This window comes from Anas platyrhynchos, chromosome 33, assembly GCF_047663525.1.
Source record: "Anas platyrhynchos isolate ZD024472 breed Pekin duck chromosome 33, IASCAAS_PekinDuck_T2T, whole genome shotgun sequence".
Lineage (NCBI taxonomy): Eukaryota > Metazoa > Chordata > Aves > Anseriformes > Anatidae > Anas > Anas platyrhynchos.
In genome coordinates this window covers 337,624-364,004 of record NC_092618.1, presented here as the reverse complement: position 1 = coordinate 364,004, position 26,381 = coordinate 337,624, and the positions used below count along the sequence as shown (strand labels likewise).

Genomic DNA, 26,381 nt, shown 5'->3' with positions numbered 1-26,381 from the left:
CATCTTGTTGAAGATTCCCTTGGCAGCTGGCAACCATCCAAACAAAGTGTCCCACCAACGGTGTCTCTCATCTCTCTTTACTCTTTCCATCACTCGATGTATTTCTTGTGTATCATGATGGACAGTAATCAGTCGTGTCCATTTTCTCGTACTTGTGTCATCATCTGCTTCAGGTCCTCATGTACCAGCAATTTCTTCACCAAGGTAAGGTTCATTCCTATAGGAGTAGGCAGCAGTTCATGAAGCAGAATATAATTAGATGCAATAAGTTGATAAGAAGAGACAGGAACTGAGTATTTAAAATCACATCCTAGAATTTTGGTAAAATTGCAAACACAAACATTAGAGTGATTACTGGTATCTACCACTGTATTATCTACAACTATAGAATCACAATGAGTTCTCATGCAAACGCAACCTTTCCCAATATATACAAGTACAGTTTCAAGGGTTTCATTAGGATGTATCTCAAAGTGGCAAATATTTTGCTCAGTGTCAAGAGAAATGTCTTGAGATTCCAGCGTGTTACTTTCACAGATGAAACCTTTTTGTTCATGCACAATACATGCATTTACATCAATTGTTTGCCACTTTCCTCCCTTTTGATGGGCCCATACTTTACGCTCTTTAGGATAAAGTATAGTTCCATTATGATTGAGTCCTAATGCAATGATTGGATATACATTGTATACAGTGGCATTACTTATAGTAAGTATAAAGGCAACAATTTTATCATTTTCTGCATAATGGGTAAAGTTGACTAATTGCCACCAAGCTTGAAATTCTTTTTCAAATTCTGAAGCATTATCCTAAATCAATTTTCAAATTTCAGTGGGCAAAGTTCCTCCTTCTCCCTCTCTAATAATAGCTGCTGCTACAGCTTGTATCCATAACTGCGCTTGGATGCAACTCAAGGCAAGGGAGGTATTGCCTTGGGCTTTTCCAAGGGCATTTACAATTAATTGATGATCATTTTCCTCAATTTGTTTCCAATGGGGCAAAACATCTGATAGAAGCCATTGATTTGCTCCTAAGGCCAATAAGGATTATTTTATTGGTTTTTCCAGTTTCCTTAGGTCATCTGTAGTAGCAGTTATTCTACTCATTAAGACCTCAGCATCAATGCTATTTAAGATACCTAATCCTGTCCCTAATAACCCAGTTGCATCCCATGGCACGCGCTGAGATTGTTTTGGAGAACGTCCATGTAACCATGCTAACCAGCCGGTGTAGGCAGTTCTCAGAAAGGTGGTACATTGTGAGTTAATTTCAGAGATACTAATGTGCAGCGCTAGCTCTACCCTTTTTAGGGACCAACTAGGGTTAAAGAGAATTTGTTGTTGTCCCACATTTTTAATTATGTAAGGACCTGTGTTGAAGATGGAAGGAGTTAGACCAATGGGAAGCTGAGTCGGTTCGTTTTCAATAATCTGCAGGGGCAGAGGCTTCTTATCCTTTGACCACGAATCCAGACATGGCTTGAAGTTCAGCCATTCTTAGAGAATTGTTCCAACTCCATTCATCTTTTGAAAATATTTTGTTTCCATGTAGAACTAAAGTAGAGAGATTTAGGTCCTTTCTGTTTTGAGATGTTCCAGTGACTGCTATACTGTGACAATACATGGTTAAATGCCATGGTGAAACACCTCAGCTCCAAGCACAGCCACAGTAGCTAAGTTTCCTTTAAGGTCTGTAATTGCGTCAAGGTCAGGGTAAAGCATAGCATCATTAATCCAAACTGTTGATTCGTCATCTTCCAGCTGTCCCTATACAGTTCGCTCAGGGTTCCTGTGAACACAAAAGAAAATAAAATATGCTCGGTTGTATTCAACCGGCAGGGTTAGAAAGAGGGTGAAATAGCAATCTTTGATTTCCCATGCATAGAAATATTTGGGAGTAGTTAGCACTATTGCTACTGTTAGAAACACAGAGGGCTTTCACTATCTCTGCCATGTTTGGAACTGTGGCATTCAAAGGTGTAGTGTTAGCATTTAACTGTCTGTAATCCACTGTAAAATGCCATTGCCTGGTTGGTTTCTTTACTGGCCACACTGGTGAATTGTAAGGTGAATTGGTCCTTTTAATAATGCCTCTTTTTTCCAATTCTGTTATCACCCCGTCAATCCCCATAAGTGCTGCTGCTGACAACAGATACTGCCCGATCATTAATGATTTTAGAGGGGATAGGGGTATGGATGTTTGTAACAGGCTCAGTCTCATGGTGCCTGAATCCCTTTGATGTGTCGCGAAACTCCACACAGTTCCATCAGGGAGTTTCCACATACAACCATGCAGTCTGTCAAATCCTAAAATATTAGTGTATGCAGCACCAACTAATACTTCTACCCTGGTTAATTTTTGTTCCTCTGGCAACCAGAGTGAAATTTTTACAGTGGGGCACTGTTTTTCCACACCATTGATTCCCGTGAATTTAACCCTGCATTGACCAGGTGTTATGCTCAGGGTTTGTGCTGTCTCATGTGTAATTACTGACATTTGGGTCCTGGTATCAATAAGAAAATTTACCAATATTTTTGGGGGTTCAACAGGAATAGCGATAATAGGGTCAGAGTGTTCATTAGAGAGCCATTGAATTGCTAATGCCCGCTGAGCAGGGTGGCTCATTGCCCTCCCCGGGGATAAGAGTTTTTTGCCGACACAACTCACCTCGTTCCCTATTAGGTTTCAACCTCTCTTTGAATTTGGGATATCTGGGATTTTTAGTGTGGATTTGGCGGACTCGCCGAGAGTGGTCTTGGGATTTAATACTGGATGAATTAATCCAGCCCATTCGGTGTCCGTACTTATCTATGTCTTGTACCAATTCACTCCAGGTGGGAATAGGGGAGTTAGGATTTCGCCTACAACCACTATCATCATCCCTACAAGCAGCTAGTATGTGATCTTGGGTGTTTGCTACAAACATCTTAAGACAATCAGGGAGTCCACAGATGAGGGGTTAACCGAACCGGATCAATAGGAGCTAACATCGGGAATTTCCTAAATTCATCTCTTTCATATATCGCTTGAATACAGGCTGCTTTCTGTACTGCTACAGCCAGGTCATCTCCTGGTGTGGTGGTTAAAAATACTCCAGGTCTCCAAAAGCCTCCTACCTCTTCCTTACACAACATCATTCGATCTCCTCCTTTAAGAGAAACTTGACACACATACTCAACTTCTGATTCCCCTGACCGCCTTGAGAACTTCTCCTGTATTTTAACCAACTCTGCTGGTGGCAACGGAATTGTTTGCACAGTAGTGCGGATTTCATCATTATCATCAATAGTAGTCTCAGTCTTAACCAAAGGTCTCAAGGAAATGGATTGGGGTTCAGAATCAGAAATCTCTTCAACACCATCATCACTGTCAGACCAGAAATCACTGTCCCAGCTTTCAGGTTCTACACTATGCAGCCCTCCACGAATCTGTATGACCGGAGTGCAAGGCTGTACTTTGTTTAACAGATGACTAACCCTCTCCAGCAATTGTTTAAGATGATTATCCTCATGCACAAGTTTATCATTTTCACTCACAAGTTTGTCATTTTCATCCAAAAGTTTATCCACTCTGATTCCTAATGTTTTTCCCGTCTCCCTTTCAAAGGCCAATGATGACTTCAACACCTCAATCTCTGATTTCACAGAATCACACCGAATCACAGAATCTCTAGGTTGGAAGAGACCTCAAGATCATCGAGTCCAACCTCTAACCTAACACTAACAGTCCCCACTAAACCATACCCCTAAGTTCTACATCTAAACGTCTTTTGAAGACTTCCAGGGATGGTGACTCCACCACCTCCCTGGGCATCCCGTTCCAGTGCCTAACAACCCTTTCAGTAAAGAAATTCTTCCTAACATCTAACCTAAAACTCCCCTGGCGTAACTTTAGCCCATTCCCCCTCGTCCTGTCACCAGGCACATGGGAGAACAGGCCAACCCCCACCTCGCTACAGCCTCCTTTAATGTACTTATACAGAGCAATAAGGTCACCCCTGAGCCTCCTCTTCTCTAGGCTGAACAAGCCCAGCTCCTTCAGCCACTCCTCATAGGACTTGTTCTCCAGGCCCCTCACCAGCTTCGTCGCCCTTCTTTGGACCCGCTCAAGCACCTCGATGTCCTTCTTGGAGCGAGGGGCCCAAAACTGAACACAGTACTCGAGGTGCGGCCTCACCAGAGCCGAGTACAGGGGGACAATCACTTCCCTAGTGCTGCTGGCCACACTGTTTCTGATACAAGCCAGGATGCCGTTGGCCTTCTTGGCCACCTGAGCACACTGCTGCCTCATATTCAGCCGACTGTCCACCATCACTCCCAGGTCCTTCTCTGCCTGGCAGCTCTCCAACCATTCCTCTCCCAGCCTGTAGCTCTGCTTGGGGTTATTGCGCCCCAGATGCAGGACCTGGCACTTGGCCTTGTTGAACTTCATGCAGTTGACCTCAGCCCATCGGTGCAGCCTATCCAGATCCTCCTGCAGAGCCTTCCTACCCTCGAGCAGATCGACACACGCACCTAGCTTGGTGTCATCTGCAAACTTACTGAGGGTGCACTCAATGCCCTCGTCCAGATCATTGATGAAGATATTAAAGAGGACCGGCCCCAGCACCGAGCCCTGGGGGATGCCACTAGTGACTGGGCTCCAACTGGACTTGGCTCCATTTACCACAACTCTTTGGGCCCGGCTATCCACCCAGTTTCTAACCCAATGAAGCGTGCGCCAGTCCAAGCCAAGAGCAGCCAGTTTCTTGAGGAGAATGCTGTGGGAGACGGTGTCAAAAGCCTTGCTGAAGTCAAGGTAGACCACATCCACAGCCTTTCCCTCATCCACCCAGCGCGTCACTTTGTCACTTTGTCTGCCCTCCGGCCCTTCTTGTAGATGGGCGTCATGTTTGCTAGCCGCCAGTCAGCTGGGACCTCCCCCGATAGCCAGGACTGCTGATAAATGATGGTTAGGGGCTTGGCCAGCTCCTCTGCCAGTTCTCTCAGTACCCTTGGGTGGATCCCATCCGGCCCCATCGACTTGTGCACATCCAAGTGCCGTACCAGGTCACCAACCAGTTCTTCGTGGATAGTGAGGGCCACATCCTGCTCCCCGTCCCCTTCCACCAGTTCTGGGTACTGGGTATCCAGAGAGCAACCGGTATTGCTGCTAAAGACTGAGGCAAAGAAGGCATTCAGCACCTCCGCCTTTTCCTCATCTCTTGTAACTAAGTTTCCCCCCGCATCCAGGAAAGGATGGAGATTCTCCCTAGTCCTCCTTTTTGTGTTGATGTATTTATAAAAGCGTTTTTTGTTATCTTTAACAGCAGTAGCCAGATTGAGCTCCAGATGAGCTTTGGCCTTCCTAATCTTGTCCCTGCACAGCCTCGCTACATCCTTATAGTCCTCCCTAGTGGCCTGCCCAATTTTCCAAAGATTATAAACCCTCTTTTTTCTCCTAAGCTCAAGCCACAATTCTCTGTTGAGCCAGGCTGGTCTTCTTCCCCGCTGGCTCATCTTTGGGCGCATGGGAATAGACTGCTCCTGTGCCATTAGGATTTGCCTCTTAAAGAGCGCCCAGCCTTTCTGGACCCCTCTGCCCTTCAGAACCGCCTCCCATGGGACTCCACCAACTAGTGTCCTGAGCAGCCCAAAGTCAGCCCTCCGAAAGTCCAGTACAGTGGTTTTACTGGTTCCCTTCCTGGCCTCGCCAAGAATAGTGAACTCCACCATTTCGTGGTCACTCTGCCCAAGACTGCTCCCAACAATCACATCCTCCACCAGTCCTTCTCTGTTTGTGAAGAGAAGGTCTAGCAGGGCACCACCGCTGGTAGGTTCACTAATCAGCTGCGTCAGGAAGCTATCTTCCACACTCTCCAGAAACCTCCTAGACTGCTTTCTCTGGGCTGTGTTGTGCTTCCAGGATATGTCAGGGAAGTTGAAGTCCCTCACGAGTACAAGCGCTGACGATTTCGCAACTTCTGTCAGCTGCCTGTAGAACTCCTCATCCGTCTCCTCATCCTGGTTCGACGGTCTATAGCAGACCCCGACCAGGACACTAGCCTTGTTGTCCCTGCCGATCCTAACCCAAAGGGACTCGACCTTGTCATTCCTAGCCTCGAGTTCTACAACATCGAAAGACTCTCTAATATAGAGAGCCACACCGCCACCCCTTCTGTGCTGCCTGTCCCTTCTGAAGAGCCTATAGCCAGGCATCGCAGCACTCCAGTCATGAGACTGGTCCCACCACGTTTCCGTGATGGCAACCAAGTCGTAGCCTGCCCGCTGCACGATGGCTTCCAGCTCCTCCTATTTGTTACCCATGCTGCATGCATTGGTGTAGATGCACTTCAGCTGGGCCTTTACCTTATCCTCCGGCCTTGCCATTGCTCCTCCTGGCACAGCCCCAACAGTCCTTGCTTCAGCCCCATCCCCCTTCTTACCTAGTCTAAAGCCCTATCATTGAGCCCTGCCAGCTCCTGGCCCAGGATCCTTTTTCCCCTAAAGGATAGGGACCCGTCTACAGCCATCAGACCAGGTGCTGAGTAAACTGCCCCATGGTCAAAAAACCCAAGATTTCTGCGTAGGCACCAGCCCCGGAGCCACGTGTTTAACAGGTGGGCTTTCCTTGTCCTCTCCGTACCCCTCCCTGTCAACGTAGGGATGGACGAAAACACTACCTGCACTCCTGCTCCGTCCACTAACCGTCCCAGCCCCCTAAAGTCTCTTTTGATAGCCTTCAGGCTTCTGTCATCAATGTCATCACTGCCCGCCTGGACTATCAGGAGAGGATAATAATCAGAGGGGCGTACCAGGTTGGGGAGCTTCCTGGCAACGTCCCTGACCCTGGCCCCAGGGAGGCAGCAGACTTCCCTACGGGTAGGGTCAGGCCGACAAATAGGGCCCTCTGTCCCCCTAAGGATAGAGTCTCCCATGACAATCACCCTTCTTTCTTTCTTGGTGGAGGCAGTCCTGATGCGTGGAGTCGACCTCCTCGCCCTAGGCATCCTCCTGGGAACACTTTCTATCTCTTCCTCAGTTGGTGGTCTCTCAATCTCCAGGGCCTCAAACCTGTTTCGTAAGGGCACCTGGGAAGGTGGGGCCGGAAGGGGAGGGCATCGCCTGCCCTGTCGCGCAGGGACCTGTCTCCACTCCTCCTCAACTCCCAGATCCCCTCCCTCTGCCCGACGGCGACAGGGCAGGGGGTCCACCCCCGTTTGGGGTGTCTCACCCCGGTACCTCTCCTTGAGGCCCTGCAGGGAGTTGCTCCAGAAGTCTATCTCCCGCTCACACTCCCTGATGGCCCTCAGCCTCTCCACCTCCTCCTTGAGCTCTGCCACCATTTCAAAGCTGTATGTTCCGCATCAGAGATCAGTTTGGGAGCAGGAGTTTCCTTAGCTTTTTGCCGAGCACAAGACAAACAGGCTCCTAACACAGCACAAATCACACCTTTACCCTTTCTTTGACCAGTCTTTTGTGAAGCCTGACACTGCTCAATGCGCTCTACCACTTTCTCCTCATCTTTCCAAAACTTTTGGGAAAACTCCTTGTAGTGGGTTTACGTGGCAAGGTTTTGGTAGCAGGGAGCCATAGGGGTGGTTTCTGTGAGAAAGATCTAGAAGCTGCCCCATGTTTGGGAAGGGCCCCATTGTTTTCCAGATCTGAGCCAATAAGCCATGTTGTTTTGCGCCTCTGTGAGAGCATATTTAAGACAGGGAAAAAAACGCTGTGCCACACAGCAGCCGGGAGAGTCAAGGGAGTGTGAAAACAGCCTTGCAGGCGCCAAGGTCAGTGAAGAAGGAGGGGGAGAGGTGCTCCAGGCGCCGGAGAAGAAGTCCCCTGCGGCCTGTGGTGAGGACCTTGGTGAAGCAGGATGTCCCCCTGCAGCCCATGGAGCACCACGGCGGAGCAGGGTTCCACGCTGCAGCGTGTGGAGGAGACCACGGTGGAGCAGGTGGCCCTGCACCGATGGAGGCTGCCGCCTGTGGAAGACCCCTGCCGGAGCAGATTCTGGGCCACACCTGTAGCCCATGGAGAGGAGACCACGCAGGAGCAGGTGACCTGGCAGGAGCTGCTGCCCGTGGGGGAGCCAGGTTGGAGCAGTCTGCTCCTGAGGGATGGACCCCGTGCTACGGACCCATATCTGGAGCAGTTCTGGAAGAGCTGCTGCCTGTGGGAAGCCCACGCCGGATCAGTTCATCAAGGACTGTATCCCGTAGGTGGGACCCCACAGCACAGGGGACGAGAGTGACCGAGAAAGAGTGGCAGAGAAGAAGTGCTGTAGACTGACCATAACCCCCATTCCCCCGTTCCCCTGCGCCGCTCGGGGGGAGGAGGTGGAAGAGGGTGGATAGGGGGGAAGGTGCTTTTGGTTTCTTTCCTTTGTTTCTCACTTCTCTAGCTTGTTAGTAATGAGCAATAAATCTTACTATCTGTCTTCTTATGCTGAGTCTGGTTTGCCCGTTACAATAATTATTGCGTGATTTTCTCGTCCTTATCTCAATCCTTGAGCCCTTTTCACATATTTTCTCCCCATTCCTCTTTGAGGAGGGGGAGTGAGAGAGCGGCTGTGGTGGAGCTCGGCTGCCCACTCGAGCGGAACCACGACAGTCCTTCCCTGCCTGGGAAGGGGCACATTTGTATTTTTGCAGTAGTTTATCCATAGCAATCCTGCTGACTACACCAATTTTACTGTCGCGTTAAGGGGTTTAGCTGATTAACCGTTACGGGCCCGATCGGATTCAGAGTACTGAACCAGTCGGACGTTCACCAAAAACACATTAACTGTCTGGGGGTCCAGTCAGACATTCACCAAAAACGCATTAACCGTCTGGGGGTCTGGTTAGATTCAGAACACTGAACTATCACGGATAACCACCCTCACCCTAGTTGCACTTAATGAGAGCTATCACAATGCAATCAAGTACGGTTTATTACAGCAACAGATAATCAGGTTCTTTTGGATTGCCGATGATAGTGACTATCTGCAAAAGCAAGCTAGTATGCATGAAATATACAGGTATTATAGGTGTTAGAGGTGTTACAGATGTTATAGATGTTACAGGTGTTACAGGTGTTACAGGTGCGCAGCCTAGAAATAAAACTCGTTAAAAAGATCAAAGACTCTATAGAGATTTATAAGCAAGTATTCAGATCTCACCCAAAGGCGTCCCAATTGGGGGGAAGAGAGGCCCAGCCCGTCGACTGATCCCAGGAGTCAGGAGGTCCTAAGGATGTTGTATGTCCTCGGGATGGTATCTCCCCTGACGGTGGTATCTTCCCTGCCATCCCCTCTCTCTTGGGCCAATTTATATTATTTTCTATCTTTTAGGTGGAGCTTGAGTGGCTCTAGTCAAGCATATCTTAGTTATGATTGGTGTAAAGTTTTCCCATCTCTGTTTAAAGTAATAGGCTCCGAGAAATTCAAAGCGCATGCTCAGTGAAGGGTGGTCGCACCTTGGAGGCAGGTAGCTTTTGGGATGGAGGTGTGTTTTGGTATTATAATGATATTATAATGAGCAAAAAGTACACTAGGGTACAGCATTTGTCAAAACATGACAGGTCTTTGGCTTAGGGTGGCAAAAAGTGCAGCTTTGTGCACAAGAACAATCGAGGCCCCACCTGATTACAGAGCCCAGCTGTGGTGTCTCCACTCCACTCTACGCTCCGTGCTGTTCCTTAGGGCTAGCACACCAAGTTTCCCCAGCGCGATAGCATCTAAGGTTGGGAGCCTAGGGAATAATGCAGTTATGCCCTACCCTGAATGCCTCTTCAATGCTGTACCTTTTCCTTAAAAATGTGAATGTTAGTTTTATTTTCCTAGTTACTTCAGGCAATTACACCACAACACGTCAGCCCCTGTAACAGATCCATAGCCTGTCCAAAGCCACTCCAAACACTGCAAAAGGCCCTGCAGGCACTCCAGCTCCTGAAGTGGGCCCAAAGTTAAACCAACCCCTGTGGCAGGCCCTGTCACTACTCCAAAACCTGCAATAGACCCTGCAGCCATTCCAACTAATCCCAAAATCCCTGCAGACAGAACAACTCCTGTGTTGGGCCCTGCAGACACTCCTGCCCCTGCAGCCACTCCTGCCCCTGCGATGAGCTCCATGGCTGGGCCAGAGAACCAACTTGTGCCAGTATCGGTTGCCTCTTCATGCAAGAGTAAACAATGGGTGTGAAAATCAGTTTTTCTTAAGAAAGGAAAGAAACTCCTACCCAGACAAGAAAGGGGGAAGAAGAAGATGAGGAAGATTTCCTCAAAGTTGTGCCATCATGGAAGCAGGAGGACAAAGAAGCAGAGGTCATATAAGCATCAGAAACCACCAATTCCTATCCTAGGATAAGCTACAAGATATGGGGACAGATTTCATCTATCATCTCGGTGAGCACATTGTCACTTGGCTGCACCAGTGCTCCAAGAAAGGGGTCAATAGCCTGGAATTAAAGGGCAGGGAAGCAAAGCTGCTGGGATCCCCGTCTAGGGAAAGACTGGCTGACAAAACAATTGGAAAAGGGGAAAAAAGAACTTACTCCTGTTAACATTAAGGAAAGGTCTCCCTTCAAGAAAAATCTTGTCAACCAGGCAAGTGGACCACCATGCAGAGGGGTATCCGGTACCTGAGGGAATTAGCCATGCTGAAGGTGATTAGTAGAAACCTAGACAATGAGCAGCTATCCAAAGATGCAGATGAAGTCATGTGCACATGACCCATGTGGCAGAAGTTTTTACAGAGCGCACCATCATCTTGTGCTAACTTGTTGGTAGTAATGAGCTGGAAAGACCAAGAGAAACCCATGGTGGATGAATTGGCTAGACAACTCTGGCATTACAAAGAAAGTCTCTGTTCTTCCCTATGGGCCTGCATCCTGTCTAGAGAGAAACTTTCCCAAGAGGTCCAAGAACTACAAGAGAATACATCTTCCTCCCCACCTGCACGAACCAATAGCTCAGCTATTAGGTGTAAGCATCCCTCTGCTCAATAAAGTTGATATAGTGGGTGCATACTACATGTCACCCTATGGTTTTGACTGTGTGACCATGAAGAGGCCATGAGAAAACGGGATGCAAAAATCTACCCTACCTCCACCCTAGAGGCATAGATGCATGAGGCACAAGGAAAAACATTGGCAAAAAGCGGTTCTTCCGAGAAAATTGCTGCTCCAGTTTCTAGTCAGCAGTCCTCCAAACTAGAGGTTGGACTTAGAGGTTGGACTCGATGATCTTGAGGTCTCTTCCAACCTAGAAATTCTGTGTGAAATAGAATAATGAATACCATGATCTAGAAAGGCCTGACCTCAAGCCAGAAGGAAGATGGGGGCAATTGGGTGTATTGGACTTTGAGCCTGGCACATCACACCCACAGAAGAATCAGGTTCTAGTGGACAGTGTACTGTAATGCCATCAAGCTACAAAGGGCCAGAACCCATTTGCATTTCTTGAATGACAGGGGGGTCCCAAGAGTTAACTGCATTAGAGGCTGAAGTGAGTCTAACTGTGTGGAAGAAGAGTGGCAAAATCACCCCACTGAGACTGGCCCAGATGCTCTGTGAATACTTGGCCTAGACTACTTCAGGAGCGGGTATTTCAAAGATACAAAAGTTTACTGGATGGACTCCGGACATAACTGCCTTGCAGACAGAGGATATCAAACATTTGTCCACCTTGCTCACTCTCTGTCCTGGTTTTAGCTAGGATAGAGTTGGTTTTCCTCCTAGTAGCTGGTAGGGTGCTATGTTCTGGATCTAGGAGAAGAATGTTGATAACACACTGATGCTTTGGTTGTTGCAGAGCAGTGCTTACACTGAGCCAAGGACTTTCCAGCTTCTCACTCTGTCCTGCTAGCAGGCAGGCTGGGAGTGCAGCAGGAGCTGGGAGGGGACAAACCCAGGACAGCTGATCCAAGCTGGCCAAAGTGGTATTCCGTCCCACCTGATGTCATGCTGAATAATATATAAGGGGTGGCTAGCCGGGGTGGTGGGGCTGGCTGCTCGGGGTTAGGCTGGGCATCTGTGAGTGGTGCGCAACTGCATTGTGCATCACTAGTTTCGTACACAGGATTAGTAGTAGTACTATTATCATCATTATTGTTGTTGTTGTTATTATTATTATTATTATTTTCCTGTCTTAATAAACTGTCTTTACTCACAGGCTTCAGTTTTCTCGTTTCTCTCCCCCATCCCAGAGAAGGAGGGAGGAGGGTGAGCAAACAGCTGTGTGGTGTTTAGCTGCCGGCTGGTTTAAACCACAACCCCCTATTTCATCGAAGTTTGCAGACACCCATCTCAGTACACCACCTTGCTCTTATCCCAGCATTTCCATCATTTCACCAATGTCTCATCAACCCTCACCAGCTGTTCCTTGAAACTCAAAACCAGGGTCTTATCACTTACTACAAATTGGGTGAGCTCTGGCAACACAGCAGTATACTCTGAGGGACAATTCTCACTCCTTGTGGCCAGAGACAACCTTCCAAGGTGCACTTTGTAGCAGTTTTTTTTTCTCTCCTGCTCTTTCCTACTATGAAAGAAAGCTCCATCAGGGTGGAAACCACTCCTAAAGCAGGCATCGCAACCCATCAGCCTTCTTGAGGCCTGTCAGCCAACCAGACAGAAGTCGCCTCACCAGCATCGTCCAAGCCATGGGCCTGCCGCTGGCCTTGCAGCTTCTTGGCTAGACACACACAAGCCTTGTGCCTGCTGCAGTCCAGTCATGGACTCAAGCAGAGGGGTCAGGACAATCCATATGTGGGCCTTCTTTCTGTCTGGGTCCTCCTGGGTATGGAGGCAGAGAGGATCCCACAGTCAGCATGCCAGCCAGGTGCCTTCTGCTGGCCTACCAGGGCTGCTGGCAGATGTCAGCCAAAAAGTACAGATCCCAGTTAGAAGTCAAGGGTGACCTGTCAACTACTTCGGACAGAAGTGACCTTAGAGTCCCTTTCGGTGACACGTTCCTGCTGCTGCCCTATCAACTGCAGAAACAGAAGTGACCTCACAGTCATTTCCATAGTCACATTCCTTCTGCTGGTGCAGGAGAGCCTAAGGCAGAGCTGAGCTCCTCAGAGCATTCCTACCCGTCTCTTCTTTGTGGTCCACAATGTGATCAGATCCATGGCCCCTCACATTCATCTTTGAATGCCATGTGACTGCACAGCAATCTCAAATTTCTGCCCTGCCCCAAACGGCCAAAGCATAAGTTGAGGGTTAGGACATGGGTTGGAAGTGAGGAGGTTAAAGCACAGGAACAGGATCTTAGGATGTTAATTATTCATGTATGCGGTTGGGTCTCACCTTTCTGGGGTAGAGATTAAGCAAATGTTTAATGGTAGGATTTGTTGTTCTGCTTGGGGTGTCAGGTCTGTGGTTAGGTTATGTAAAAGCTCTTTGCTGTAGGGTTTTGTTTAGGGTATTTCTGCCAAGCACTGTAGGTTTTAACAGAGCATTTTAATGCTAGTGTTAAGGGCAGGGATCAGGGTGAGCAAGAGCGTAAAGGTAAGGGAAAGGGGCTATCGGCTGAGTTTTGTTTCAAGGGATAGTTTGAGGTCAGGATTACAGTTGTGGAGCCCTGTCAGGGACTGGAGTAGCATTTAGGTTTAGGGATAAAGATTACACATTAAAATAGGGGAAGGGCTTCACATGACTGTTTTAAGACTGTTTTACAGCAGGATCTACTTTACCTGAACCCTCTTACCTTTTCAAAATCATTAATTTTTGCTGGCCAAGCTCCTCTTCCCTACCCCAAATCTCATCTTTCTCATGGCCAGCCTTCTCCTGAACTCCCTGTATCAGTAATCTGTTTGGGAGCAGGATTCTCATGACATTCATAATCTCGGGGTATCTGTCTCACCTCTGTTGGCTACTCTGTTCTTGAGAAAGAAGCAGCTCCTAAGCCAGCATGGAGCACTCTGCACAGCGTGCCCAGCAGGTCTGCACCACTACAAACTTATGTGTCCTGCCTACAAGTTTTGGTTCAAGAATGGCTCCTATGTTTCCAGAGTAATTTTTCCCAAGTCCTCATGTATGCTCCGGTTTCCCCCGGGCATCTTGGAGGCAGCATCCCCCTCTGTGTAGAAAACTGAAAGCAGTCCTGAAGGATGACTTTAGGCAAAAGCTGACACCTCTGTCATTACAACCCCTGTCCAAGACCTCTTCCCCTATGGGTCCTACCCAATACTTAGGAGGAGTGGATTTCACAAACTGTGTGCAAAACAGGTGCCTTCTGCTGCCCTATCATGGACCCCGGCAGATGTGAGCCTAAAGGCACTGATCCCAGCCAGGAGTCAAGGGGTGACCTGTCACCTACTTCAGAAAGAGCTCAACACACAATCCACTTTAGAGACATTGACTTAGGAACAGATGAGGAATTTCTGAGGCAATACATACCTCATAATACCATACCTTCAAAACACACCCTTTTTGGGCCAGAATCTGATCAGGTAGATATGAGCTGGTTGTGACCCTTCAAGCCCGTGGCACTGCTGCTGGACTCCCAGACCCTCTGATGCCTGTGAGCCAGTTCCATGTCAGTCCTGGGAGGTGCTAGGGCAGGAGTGACCCTTCAGAAGGGGCTTTGGGCTTCCTCAATTGTCCTGGTGCTTATTAGCACCTTCCTGGCTCCTTCCAGAACTCAGAGGGAGCCTTCTTGTCCATCATGAGTCCCTGTACTGGTTCTGGCTTGGACAGAGTTACTCACAGAATCACAGAATCACAGAATTTCTACATTGGAAGAGACCTCAAGATCATCGAGTCCAACCTCTGACCTAACGCTAACAGTCCCCACTAAACCATATCCCTCAGCTCTACATCTAAACGTCTTTTAAAGACTTCCAGGGATGGTGACTCCACCACTTCCCTGGGCAGCCTGTTCCAATGTCTAACAACCCTTTCGGTAAAGAAGTTCTTCCTAAGATCCAACCTCAAACTCCCCTGGTACAACTTAAGCCCATTCCCCCTCGTCCTGTCACCAGGCACGTGGGAGAACAGACCAACCCCCACCTCGCTACAGCCTCCTTTAAGGTATCTGTAGAGAGCAATAAGGTCGCCCCTGAGCCTCCTTTTCTCCAGGCTGAACAAGCCCAGCTCCTTCAGCTGCTCCTCGTAGGACTTGTTCTCCAGGCCCCTCACCAGCTTTGTTGCCCTTCTCTGGACTCTCTCCAGCACCTCCATATCCTTCTTGTAGCGACGGGCCCAAATTGAACAGAGTACTTGAGGTGCGGACTCACCAGAGCCGAGTACAGGGGGACAATCACTTCCCTAGTGCTGCTGGCCACACTGTTTCTTATACAAGCCAGGATGCCGTTGGCCTTCTTGGCCACCTGAGCACACTGCTGCCTCATATTCAGCCGACTGTCCACCATCACTCCCAGGTCCTTCTCTGCCTGGCAGCTCTCCAACCACTCATCTCCCAGCCTGTAGCTCTGCTTGGGGTTATTGCGCCCCAGGTGCAGGACCCGGCACTTGGCCTTGTTGAACTTCATGCAGTTGACCTCAGCCCATCGGTGCAGCCTATCCAGATCCTCCTGCAGAGCCTTCCTACCCTCGAGCAGATCGACACACACACCTAGCTTGGTGTCATCTGCAAACTTACTGAGGGTGCACTCAATGCCCTCGTCCAGATCATTGATGAAGATATTAAAGAGGACCGGCCCCAGCACCGAGCCCTGGGGGACGCCACTAGTGACTGGGCTCCAACTGGACTTGGCTCCATTCACCACAACTCTTTGGGCCCGGCTATCCAGCCAGTTTCTAACCCAACGAAGCATGCGCCAGTCCAAGCCAAGAGTAGCCAGTTTCTTGAGGAGAATGCTGTGGGAGACGGTGTCAAAAGCCTTGCTGAAGTCAAGGTAGACCACATCCACAGCCTTTCCCTCATCCACCCAGCGCGTCACTTTGTCGTAGAAGGAGATCAGGTTCGTCAAGCAGGACCTGCCTTTCATAAACCCATGCTGACTGGGCCTGATCGCCTGTTTGCCCTGCAAGTGCTGCATGATGACTCTCAAGAGAATCTGCTCCATGAGCTTCCCAGGCACTGAAGACAAACTGACAGGCCTGTAGTTTCCCGGATCTGCCCTCCGGCCCTTCTTGTAGATGGGCGTCATGTTTGCTAGCCGCCAGTCAACTGGGACCTCCCCCAGTAGCCAGGACTGCTGATAAATGATGGTTAGGGGCTTGGCCAGCTCCTCTGCCAGTTCTCTCAGTACCCATGAGATGGTCCTATTGTTATGTGTCTTGCATGTGTTTCAGCTTTTGTTTAAGGATAAACAACTATTTAAGAATGCCCTCCAGATACCTGCCCCAAGGCAGAAGAGTTAGAAATGGCAGGGAGTGTGGGAGGATATGGGCAGGCACCTAGAGCAGAGGGCACCTACATTGCTTTGGAACTTCACTCCTGAACAAGTGCGGAATCCTTAAAACTGTAGAAATGCTTGAAAAGGAGATGTTTTCACCTTGGCAATTCCAAAGGGATGCAAATCGCTTCAATATGCTGGGACTTGGTCTGTGCTTACTGAGCCTCAGTCAGTGCCACTCCAAGCACTGACAGGCCCTGCAGGTGTTGGAGTACACCTCTGGCATATCCTGCAGCCACTCCAGCTCCTGTGACAGGTCTAGTCTGGGATTAGACCAGACCTGTGGGGTTAGACCACAGGTCTGGTCTAATCCCAGACTAGACCAGACACCACAGGTCTGGTCTTGCTAGGCCAGAGCAACAACCTGTGCCAGTATCAGTTGCCTCTATATGCAGGAGAAAACAATGGATGTGAAAATCCAGCTCCTTAGAATGGCAGAGAACTACTACCCAGAAATGAAAGGAGGAAGAAGAATGTTGATCTGTGAAACCTTGACATAGACTTCCCCACGAGAGGCTACTTCAAAGATCCAAAAGGCACAGGTGGGGTTTTGGGGTAGCTGCCGTGGAGACAGGATATTAAAGAGCTGTCTACCTTGCCCAGCCTCTGGGAGGACAATTCCATTTCCAGAGTTGTTGAAGGTCAAAGAAGAGCAGATGCAGATGGTTACCACAGTGTTCTACCAGCATGTCCCCAGGCTGGACATCAGTCAATCATGAGCAATTGCACTGTGCATAACTTGCTTTGTACATAACAAAAATAATAATAATAATTACTATTATAGTTATTTCTTTTACCTTTCAGTCCTTTAAACTGCCCTTATCTCAACACATAAGCATCTGGGGGGGTTGGTGTGAGCCAACAGCTGTGTGGTGCTGAGTTGCCCGCCAGGTTAAAGCAGAATATGTTTGACAACCACACTCTAATAACACAAATCACACTTGTAAAAGTCATCTCTCCTGTGTTCAGAGAAAGGCAGTCAGTGACGAATTTGGTCTGCTTCAAGCACCACACCCCAGGAGAGACCCTGCTGCCTTCAGGAGGTGTCAGCCCTGAGGCCTTGGGAGACACCTCGAGGGAGCACAATGGCACAGAGCAAGCAATGTCATGGTCGGGTGCTGTGCTGCTGAGCTGGGCCGGGCTCCTGGGAGCTGGGGTTGCTCGTGGCAAGCGGGCAGAGCTGCAGAGAGAGCTCTGTCCAGGAGCAGCTCCTCTGCACAGTGCAGCAGGGCTGGGAGCTCTGACCACAGGTGACACGGGGAGTAGAGAGCAGGAGAGAGGCACTGGAGGCAGTGAGGAGAGCCACAGAGGGCAGCGAGTGGCAGGACATACCTGCAGACTCTTTACATCATGAGTCTCTGGCAGCAGGGCAATGCAGGTGGGGTTGCCAAAGGGGTCTTCTACAGCTGGCACATCCGACGGCTGATAGCATCTGTCAGGATGACTTTTACTCTACATTTAATGTGGAGTAGAAGAAGTTGTAGACAGTGGCATTTATAAAAGGGAATTTCCAGAGGAAGACTGGGTCTTGGTTTACCTGAAGAGGAAAGCTTTTTTGGATTCTGTGCTTTCAGATTCTTGCAGTGGAGGGGAATCTGAGTGAGTCTGAGCACACAGCTTTTGGGATGGGGTGTGTGAGCAAAGACAGGGAGGAGATGTGAGGACACAGAACCAGCTGCCAGCAGGGACATGGGCAGACAGCAGGGACATGGGCAGGACAGGCGGTGATAGGGAGCTGCTGCCAGAATTGCTGTGCGAGGAAGGGCTCAGGCACCTCCCTGCCATCCCCTGCAGGGCAGGCACCTTCCCAGGGACACCCCCTGCTCTCCTCTCCCACCAGCACAGCCTCTGTCCTCAAGCCCCCAGTGTCCCAAGCAGGAGCTGCCTCCTCTGCAGGCAGAGCTGCAGCACAGGAGGATCTGCTGAGTGTCTGTCTGTCCCTCCCTGGCCTTGCCTCCCCTGGCAGCAACACACTGGCATTCCTGCTGGCTTCTCCACCTGGCCATGCTGCTGCTGTTCTTGTTTCCAGGCTGGCTGGGGATGGGGGTTTCACATGCCCATGGAGTGAGGCCTTGGTGTGCTTGGAAGAAAGGGGAGTACAGGGACAGGGTGAATGGTCTGGGGATGTGCACTTAGTCTGGATTCAGCAGTGTCCTGGTTCTTCTCGGGTGAACAAGTAAGTACAATTATCCTGCAACTCACAGACATGCCAGCAGAAGAGACTGGATGTCCCCTCTGAAGGACACTCTGTGTTAAAGGGACAGTCACTTTGTCTCTGAGGATCCACAAGGTTTCACTTGGAGTGCAGCACGAATGAAAATATACAAAAAAGAAATTCGCACAGCCCCACTGTGCAGTTGGGTGAATTTGGAACAGCAATGTAGATAATCACCTGATATCAGAAGTGAAATTAATCAGGGATTACCATGTTCCCCTTTTCTTATTGTTATAGGTGAGGACTGACTACTACGCTGACCACAACCACTACAATTCCCTGCTTCCAGAGACACTCTCAGGATACGTCTGTCATAACGCATGAAAGGGACCTGAGCAATGTCTTCTGGAGAGGCCAAAATTGAATTAGTTATGACATAATTCTGTACTATCTTTCTGCCTTTTTCATCCTTGGGCAGGACCCCATGCCCAGACCCAGCAAATGCCCAACAGCAGCTCTGTGAGTGAGTTCCTCCTGCTGGCATTCACAGACACGAAGGAGCTTCAGCTCCTCCACTTCTCGCTCTTCCTGGGCATCTACCTGGTTGCCCTCCTGGGCAACGGCCTCATCCTCACCGCCATAGCCTGCGACCACCGCCTCCACACCCCCATGTACTTCTTCCTCCTCAACCTCGCCCTCCTCGACCTGGGCTGCATCTCCACCACTCTGCCCAAAGCCATGGCCAATTTCCTCTGGGACACCAGGACCATTTCCTATGAAGGATGTGCTGCACAAGTCCTCTTTTTAGCTTTCTTGTTTGGAGCAGAGTATTGCCTCCTCACCGTCATGGCCTACGACAGCTGTGTTGCCATCTGCAAGCCCCTGCACTACGGGAGCCTCCTGGGCAGCAGAGCTTGTGCCCAGATGGCAGCAGCTGCCTGGGGCAGTGGCTTTCTCGATGCTGTCCTGCACACTGCCAATACATTTTCCTTGCCCCTCTGCCAAGGCAATGCTGTGGAACAGTTCTTCTGTGAAGTTCCCCAGATTCTCAAGCTCTCCTGCTCAGATGCCTACCTCAGGGAAGTTGGGGCACTTGTGTTTAGTATTTCTTTATTATTTGGTTGTTTTGTTTTTATTCTGGTTTCTTATGTGGAGATCTTCAGAGCCGTGCCGAGGATGCTCTCTGAGCATGGCCGGCACAAAGCTTTTTCCACATGCCTCCCTCACATGGCCATTGTCTCCCTGTTTGTCAGCACTGCAACAGTTGCCTACCTGAAGCCCCTCTCCACATTTTTGCCATCCCTGGACCTGGTGTTGTCATTTCTGTACTCGGTGGTGCCTCCAGCAGTGAACCCTCTTATCTACAGCATTAGGAACAAGGACATTAAGGATGCCTTGAGGAAACTCTTTGGTACCTACATTTCAGCATTAATAGTGGGCCCCATATCATAATAGGTCTCCCAAGTCATCTGAAAAAACTGTAAGGAAAATTTGTTGTAATTATTTTTCTTTCTTATTATTTCCCATATCTTTGATGTTTTGACTGAGTGTTATTCTTAAACTCCTGCCTGTTAATTATTTATTTATTCTGATCTAATTAATTCATGTACCTATAGAACCAGTCTCTTTTGTGTAGATAAAGACAATAACTAATACAGCAGAAATTCATTGGTCTCAGCTGCCATCTCTTCCCATCTCCTCTGCAGCTGGGCGAGCAGCCCCAGCACACAGAAGGGGCTCAGGGCCATGAGCCCAGCTGCCACATGGAGGAGAAGCCCCAGTGGCCCTCAGGGCTGCCCCTCACTGCCTGCTGGGCTCTGCCTGTCTGCTGCCTTCAGGTCAGGGCTGCTGCTTCCCTGGAGCCATGGCCATGGCCAGCAGCAGGACGTGGCCTTTTCACTGCTGCTCTCTTTTGGCTTTCATTTTGTTCTCTTGTGCACTTGTATTTGGGTAAGACCGTAGATCTCCTGTACTGTTGTTTCTGCAGTGGCGTCCCTATGGCTGCAGGCAGCAGCAGGCAATGTGCAGCCGTGGGTCACAGCTGGCCTCCCTGATACCACGGCAGTAACAAAAGGGGCTGCTCAGGGATTCAGGTTTTCTGGGCTTCTTCATGGAGCGAAGGACACACACTGAATCTCTCAGGAGGGTCTGTGAGAGACCAAGGACTCAACCAAGAGCTCCCTTTATAGTGGCACTTGCCCAAGCAGACAACAACTGGTCTTCAACTGATTTCCATGGGACTGCACCCCCTGCAGAGGGTTGGATGGCCAATGCCAGCCTGGAGAGGAATCCGGAGCTGTCAGGAGATGTAAGGGGATCTCCAGGAACAACATCAAATGAGTGACCATCCAAATAAATGCCTTGTAAAGGAAAAGGCAAATTTGAGGAGTTCTTGGGCTAAGGAGGGCTTTCGTATGCCAAGAGAGGTGGTGAAGAGCCAGCAGACAAAGGCCCATAAGACTATAGAGTAATTGAGGCTCTTTGGAGCCTCGTGGGCCAGGTCTGTTGCAGCACTTGTCTGCCATTTGTGCCCTTAGAGACACCCCATGGCCCTACCAAGCACTGCCCAGTACTGCTGAGCCACCAGGGCAGATGGAAAGGGGCTCAGCAGCAGAGATCCCCATGGAGTTCAGTCTGCTGCCCACCCTGAGCAGCACAGACAGGGCAGAGACCCCGGGGGCACCACAGTCCCCTGGTTCTACAGAGCAGCACTGCCAGCTCGGGGCTCTGTGGGGAACATGGACAAGGAAGAAATAACGGCTGGCCAGGCCAGCACAGACACATTGTCCTGGGTAAGGCTCTCTGGGAGCAGGGAATGACCTGGGGAAGAGCAAGGCAGCATTTCTGTGCCTGCACTGGTGGGTAAAAGAGAAAAAGAAAGCTCTTTGTGCAGACACCTCGGAGAAGGCTGCGCTAAGGCTTGGCCAGGCCTGGGGAGCAGGGCTGGCCCTGTGGGGCACAGGCACTGTGTCCTGGGGATCTCCCAGGCAAGAGACCAGGGCTCCTACATAGGCAAGGACCTCCATTTCTCTGCACCATGGACACCTCCTTACTCAACACATCCAGCAAATAAACACCTATTAGCAACTTGCTTCTTTTCTTCTAGAAGAATTGGGGGAAAGAATAGCAAATGTAAGTAAACTCACAAATTGCAAACCACAGAAGGCCTTGAAGATGTGCAAGCACTGCTCAGAAACAGTGACAACAGTTGTGGGTGATCAACATTGTTCTGGTTACGTTATCAAAAACAGAGCACCACAAGGGGCTGCTCTGCAGAGAGTATTGTGGAGAAAGAGAATTGTGGCTTGAGCTTAGGAGAAAAAAGAGGGTTTATAATCTTTGGAAAAGTGGACAGGCCACTAGGGAGGACTATAAGGATGTTGCAAGGATGTGCAGGGACAAAATTAGAAAGGCCAAAGCTCATCTGGAGCTCAATCTGGCTACTGCCGTTAGAGATAACAAAAAATGTTTTTATAAATATATCAACACAAAAAGGAGGACTAAGGAGAATCTCCATCCTTTCCTGGATGCGGGGGGAAACTTAGTTACAAGAGATGAGGAAAAGGCGGAGGTGCTGAATGCCTTCTTCACCTCAGTCTTTAGCAGCAAAACCGGTTGTTCTCTGGATACCCAGTACCCTGAGCTGGTGGAAGGGGATAGGGAGCAGGATGTGGCCCTCACTATCCACGAAGAACTGGTTGGTGACCTGGTACGGCACTTGGATGTGCACAAGTCGATGGGGCCGGATGGGATCCACCCAAGGGTACTGAGAGAACTGGCAGAGGAGCTGGCCAAGCCCCTAACCATCATTTATCAGCAGTCCTGGCTACTGGGGGAGGTCCCAGTTGACTGGCGGCTAGCAAACATGACGCCCATCTACAAGAAGGGCCGGAGGGCAGATCCGGGAAACTACAGGCCTGTCAGTTTGTCTTCAGTGCCTGGGAAGCTCATGGAGCAGATTCTCTTGAGAGTCATCATGCAGCACTTGCAGGGCAAACAGGCGATCAGGCCCAGTCAGCATGGGTTTATGAAAGGCAGGTCCTGCTTGACGAACCTGATCTCCTTCTACGACAAAGTGACGCGCTGGGTGGATGAGGGAAAGGCTGTGGATGTGGTCTACCTTGACTTCAGCAAGGCTTTTGACACCGTCTCCCACAGCATTCTCCTCAAGAAACTGGCTACTCTTGGCTTGGACTGGCGCATGCTTCGTTGGGTTAGAAACTGGCTGGATAGCCGGGCCCAAAGAGTAGTGGTGAATGGAGTCAAGTCCAGTTGGAGCCCAGTCACTAGTGGCGTCCCCCAGGGCTCGGTGCTGGGGCCGGTCCTCTTTAATATCTTCATCAATGATCTGGACGAGGGCATTGAGTGCACCCTCAGTAAGTTTGCAGATGACACCAAGCTAGGTGTGTGTGTCGATCTGCTCGAGGGTAGGAAGGCTCTGCAGGAGGATCTGGATAGGCTGCACCGATGGGCTGAGGTCAACTGCATGAAGTTCAACAAGGCCAAGTGCCGGGTCCTGCACCTGGGGCGCAATAACCCCAAGCAGAGCTACAGGCTGGGAGATGAGTGGTTGGAGAGCTGCCAGGCAGAGAAGGACCTGGGAGTGATGGTGGACAGTCGGCTGAATATGAGGCAGCAGTGTGCTCAGGTGGCCAAGAAGGCCAACGGCATCCTGGCTTGTATAAGAAACAGTGTGGCCAGCAGCACTAGGGAAGTGATTGTCCCCCTGTACTCGGCTCTGGTGAGTCCGCACCTCAAGTACTCTGTTCAATTTGGGCCCGTCGCTACAAGAAGGATATGGAGGTGCTGGAGAGAGTCCAGAGAAGGGCAACAAAGCTGGTGAGGGGCCTGGAGAACAAGTCCTACGAGGAGCAGCTGAAGGAGCTGGGCTTGTTCAGCCTGGAGAAAAGGAGGCTCAGGGGCGACCTTATTGCTCTCTACAGATACCTTAAAGGAGGCTGTAGCGAGGTGGGGGTTGGTCTGTTCTCCCACGTGCCTGGTGACAGGACGAGGGGGAATGGGCTTAAGTTGTACCAGGGGAGTTTGAGGTTGGATCTTAGGAAGAACTTCTTTACCGAAAGGGTTGTTAGACATTGGAACAGGCTGCCCAGGGAAGTGGTGGAGTCACCATCCCTGGAAGTCTTTAAAAGACGTTTAGATGTAGAGCTGAGGGATATGGTTTAGTGGGGACTGTTAGCGTTAGGTCAGAGGTTGGACTCGATGATCTTGAGGTCTCTTCCAATGTAGAAATTCTGTGATTCTGTGATTCTGTGAGTAACTCTGTCCAAGCCAGAACCAGTACAGGGACTCATGATGGACAAGAAGGCTCCCTCTGAGTTCTGGAAGGAGCCAGGAAGGTGCTAATAAGCACCAGGACAATTGAGGAAGCCCAAAGCCCCTTCTGAAGGGTCACTCCTGCCCTAGCACCTCCCAGGACTGACATGGAACTGGCTCACAGGCATCAGAGGGTCTGGGAGTCCAGCAGCAGTGCCACGGGCTTGAAGGGTCACAACCAGCTCATATCTACCTGATCAGATTCTGGCCCAAAAAGGGTGTGTTTTGAAGGTATGGTATTATGAGGTATGTATTGCCTCAGAAATTCCTCATCTGTTCCTAAGTCAATGTCTCTAAAGTGGATTGTGTGTTGAGCTCTTTCTGAAGTAGGTGACAGGTCACCCCTTGACTCCTGGCTGGGATCAGTGCCTTTAGGCTCACATCTGCCGGGGTCCATGATAGGGCAGCAGAAGGCACCTGTTTTGCACACAGTTTGTGAAATCCACTCCTCCTAAGTATTGGGTAGGACCCATAGGGGAAGAGGTCTTGGACAGGGGTTGTAATGACAGAGGTGTCAGCTTTTGCCTAAAGTCATCCTTCAGGACTGCTTTCAGTTTTCTACACAGAGGGGGATGCTGCCTCCAAGATGCCCGGGGGAAACCGGAGCATACATGAGGACTTGGGAAAAATTACTCTGGAAACATAGGAGCCATTCTTGAACCAAAACTTGTAGGCAGGACACATAAGTTTGTAGTGGTGCAGACCTGCTGGGCACGCTGTGCAGAGTGCTCCATGCTGGCTTAGGAGCTGCTTCTTTCTCAAGAACAGAGTAGCCAACAGAGGTGAGACAGATACCCCGAGATTATGAATGTCATGAGAATCCTGCTCCCAAACAGATTACTGATACAGGGAGTTCAGGAGAAGGCTGGCCATGAGAAAGATGAGATTTGGGGTAGGGAAGAGGAGCTTGGCCAGCAAAAATTAATGATTTTGAAAAGGTAAGAGGGTTCAGGTAAAGTAGATCCTGCTGTAAAACAGTCTTAAAACAGTCATGTGAAGCCCTTCCCCTATTTTAATGTGTAATCTTTATCCCTAAACCTAAATGCTACTCCAGTCCCTGACAGGGCTCCACAACTGTAATCCTGACCTCAAACTATCCCTTGAAACAAAACTCAGCCGACAGCCCCTTTCCCTTACCTTTACGCTCTTGCTCACCCTGATCCCTGCCCTTAACACTAGCATTAAAATGCTCTGTTAAAACCTACAGTGCTTGGCAGAAATACCCTAAACAAAACCCTACAGCAAAGAGCTTTTACATAACCTAACCACAGACCTGACACCCCAAGCAGAACAACAAATCCTACCATTAAACATTTGCTTAATCTCTACCCCAGAAAGGTGAGACCCAACCGCATACATGAATAATTAACATCCTAAGATCCTGTTCCTGTGCTTTAACCTCCTCACTTCCAACCCATGTCCTAACCCTCAACTTATGCTTTGGCCGTTTGGGGCAGGGCAGAAATTTGAGATTGCTGTGCAGTCACATGGCATTCAAAGATGAATGTGAGGGGCCATGGATCTGATCACATTGTGGACCACAAAGAAGAGACGGGTAGGAATGCTCTGAGGAGCTCAGCTCTGCCTTAGGCTCTCCTGCACCAGCAGAAGGAATGTGACTATGGAAATGACTGTGAGGTCACTTCTGTTTCTGCAGTTGATAGGGCAGCAGCAGGAACGTGTCACCGAAAGGGACTCTAAGGTCACTTCTGTCCGAAGTAGTTGACAGGTCACCCTTGACTTCTAACTGGGATCTGTACTTTTTGGCTGACATCTGCCAGCAGCCCTGGTAGGCCAGCAGAAGGCACCTGGCTGGCATGCTGACTGTGGGATCCTCTCTGCCTCCATACCCAGGAGGACCCAGACAGAAAGAAGGCCCACATATGGATTGTCCTGACCCCTCTGCTTGAGTCCATGACTGGACTGCAGCAGGCACAAGGCTTGTGTGTGTCTAGCCAAGAAGCTGCAAGGCCAGCGGCAGGCCCATGGCTTGGACGATGCTGGTGAGGCGACTTCTGTCTGGTTGGCTGACAGGCCTCAAGAAGGCTGATGGGTTGCGATGCCTGCTTTAGGAGTGGTTTCCACCCTGATGGAGCTTTCTTTCATAGTAGGAAAGAGCAGGAGAGAAAAAAAAACTGCTACAAAGTGCACCTTGGAAGGTTGTCTCTGGCCACAAGGAGTGAGAATTGTCCCTCAGAGTATACTGCTGTGTTGCCAGAGCTCACCCAATTTGTAGTAAGTGATAAGACCCTGGTTTTGAGTTTCAAGGAACAGCTGGTGAGGGTTGATGAGACATTGGTGAAATGATGGAAATGCTGGGATAAGAGCAAGGTGGTGTACTGAGATGGGTGTCTGCAAACTTCGATGAAATAGGGGGTTGTGGTTTAAACCAGCCGGCAGCTAAACACCACACAGCTGTTTGCTCACCCTCCTCCCTCCTTCTCTGGGATGGGGGAGAGAAACGAGAAAACTGAAGCCTGTGAGTAAAGACAGTTTATTAAGACAGGAAAATAATAATAATAATAATAACAACAACAACAATAATGATGATAATAGTACTACTAC

General features: G+C 49.6%; 1 long non-coding RNA gene across 1 annotated transcript; it reads right to left on the bottom strand.

Annotated features, from left to right (window-relative positions):
* Positions 1-667: 667 nt before the first annotated feature.
* Positions 668-11,101, bottom strand: LOC140000311 (uncharacterized). Its single transcript, XR_011805480.1, has 2 exons — positions 9,142-11,101; positions 668-1,788 (listed from the first exon to the last, which is right to left on the bottom strand). It is a non-coding gene; the product is annotated as an uncharacterized lncRNA (long non-coding RNA).
* Positions 11,102-26,381: the final 15,280 nt, after the last annotated feature.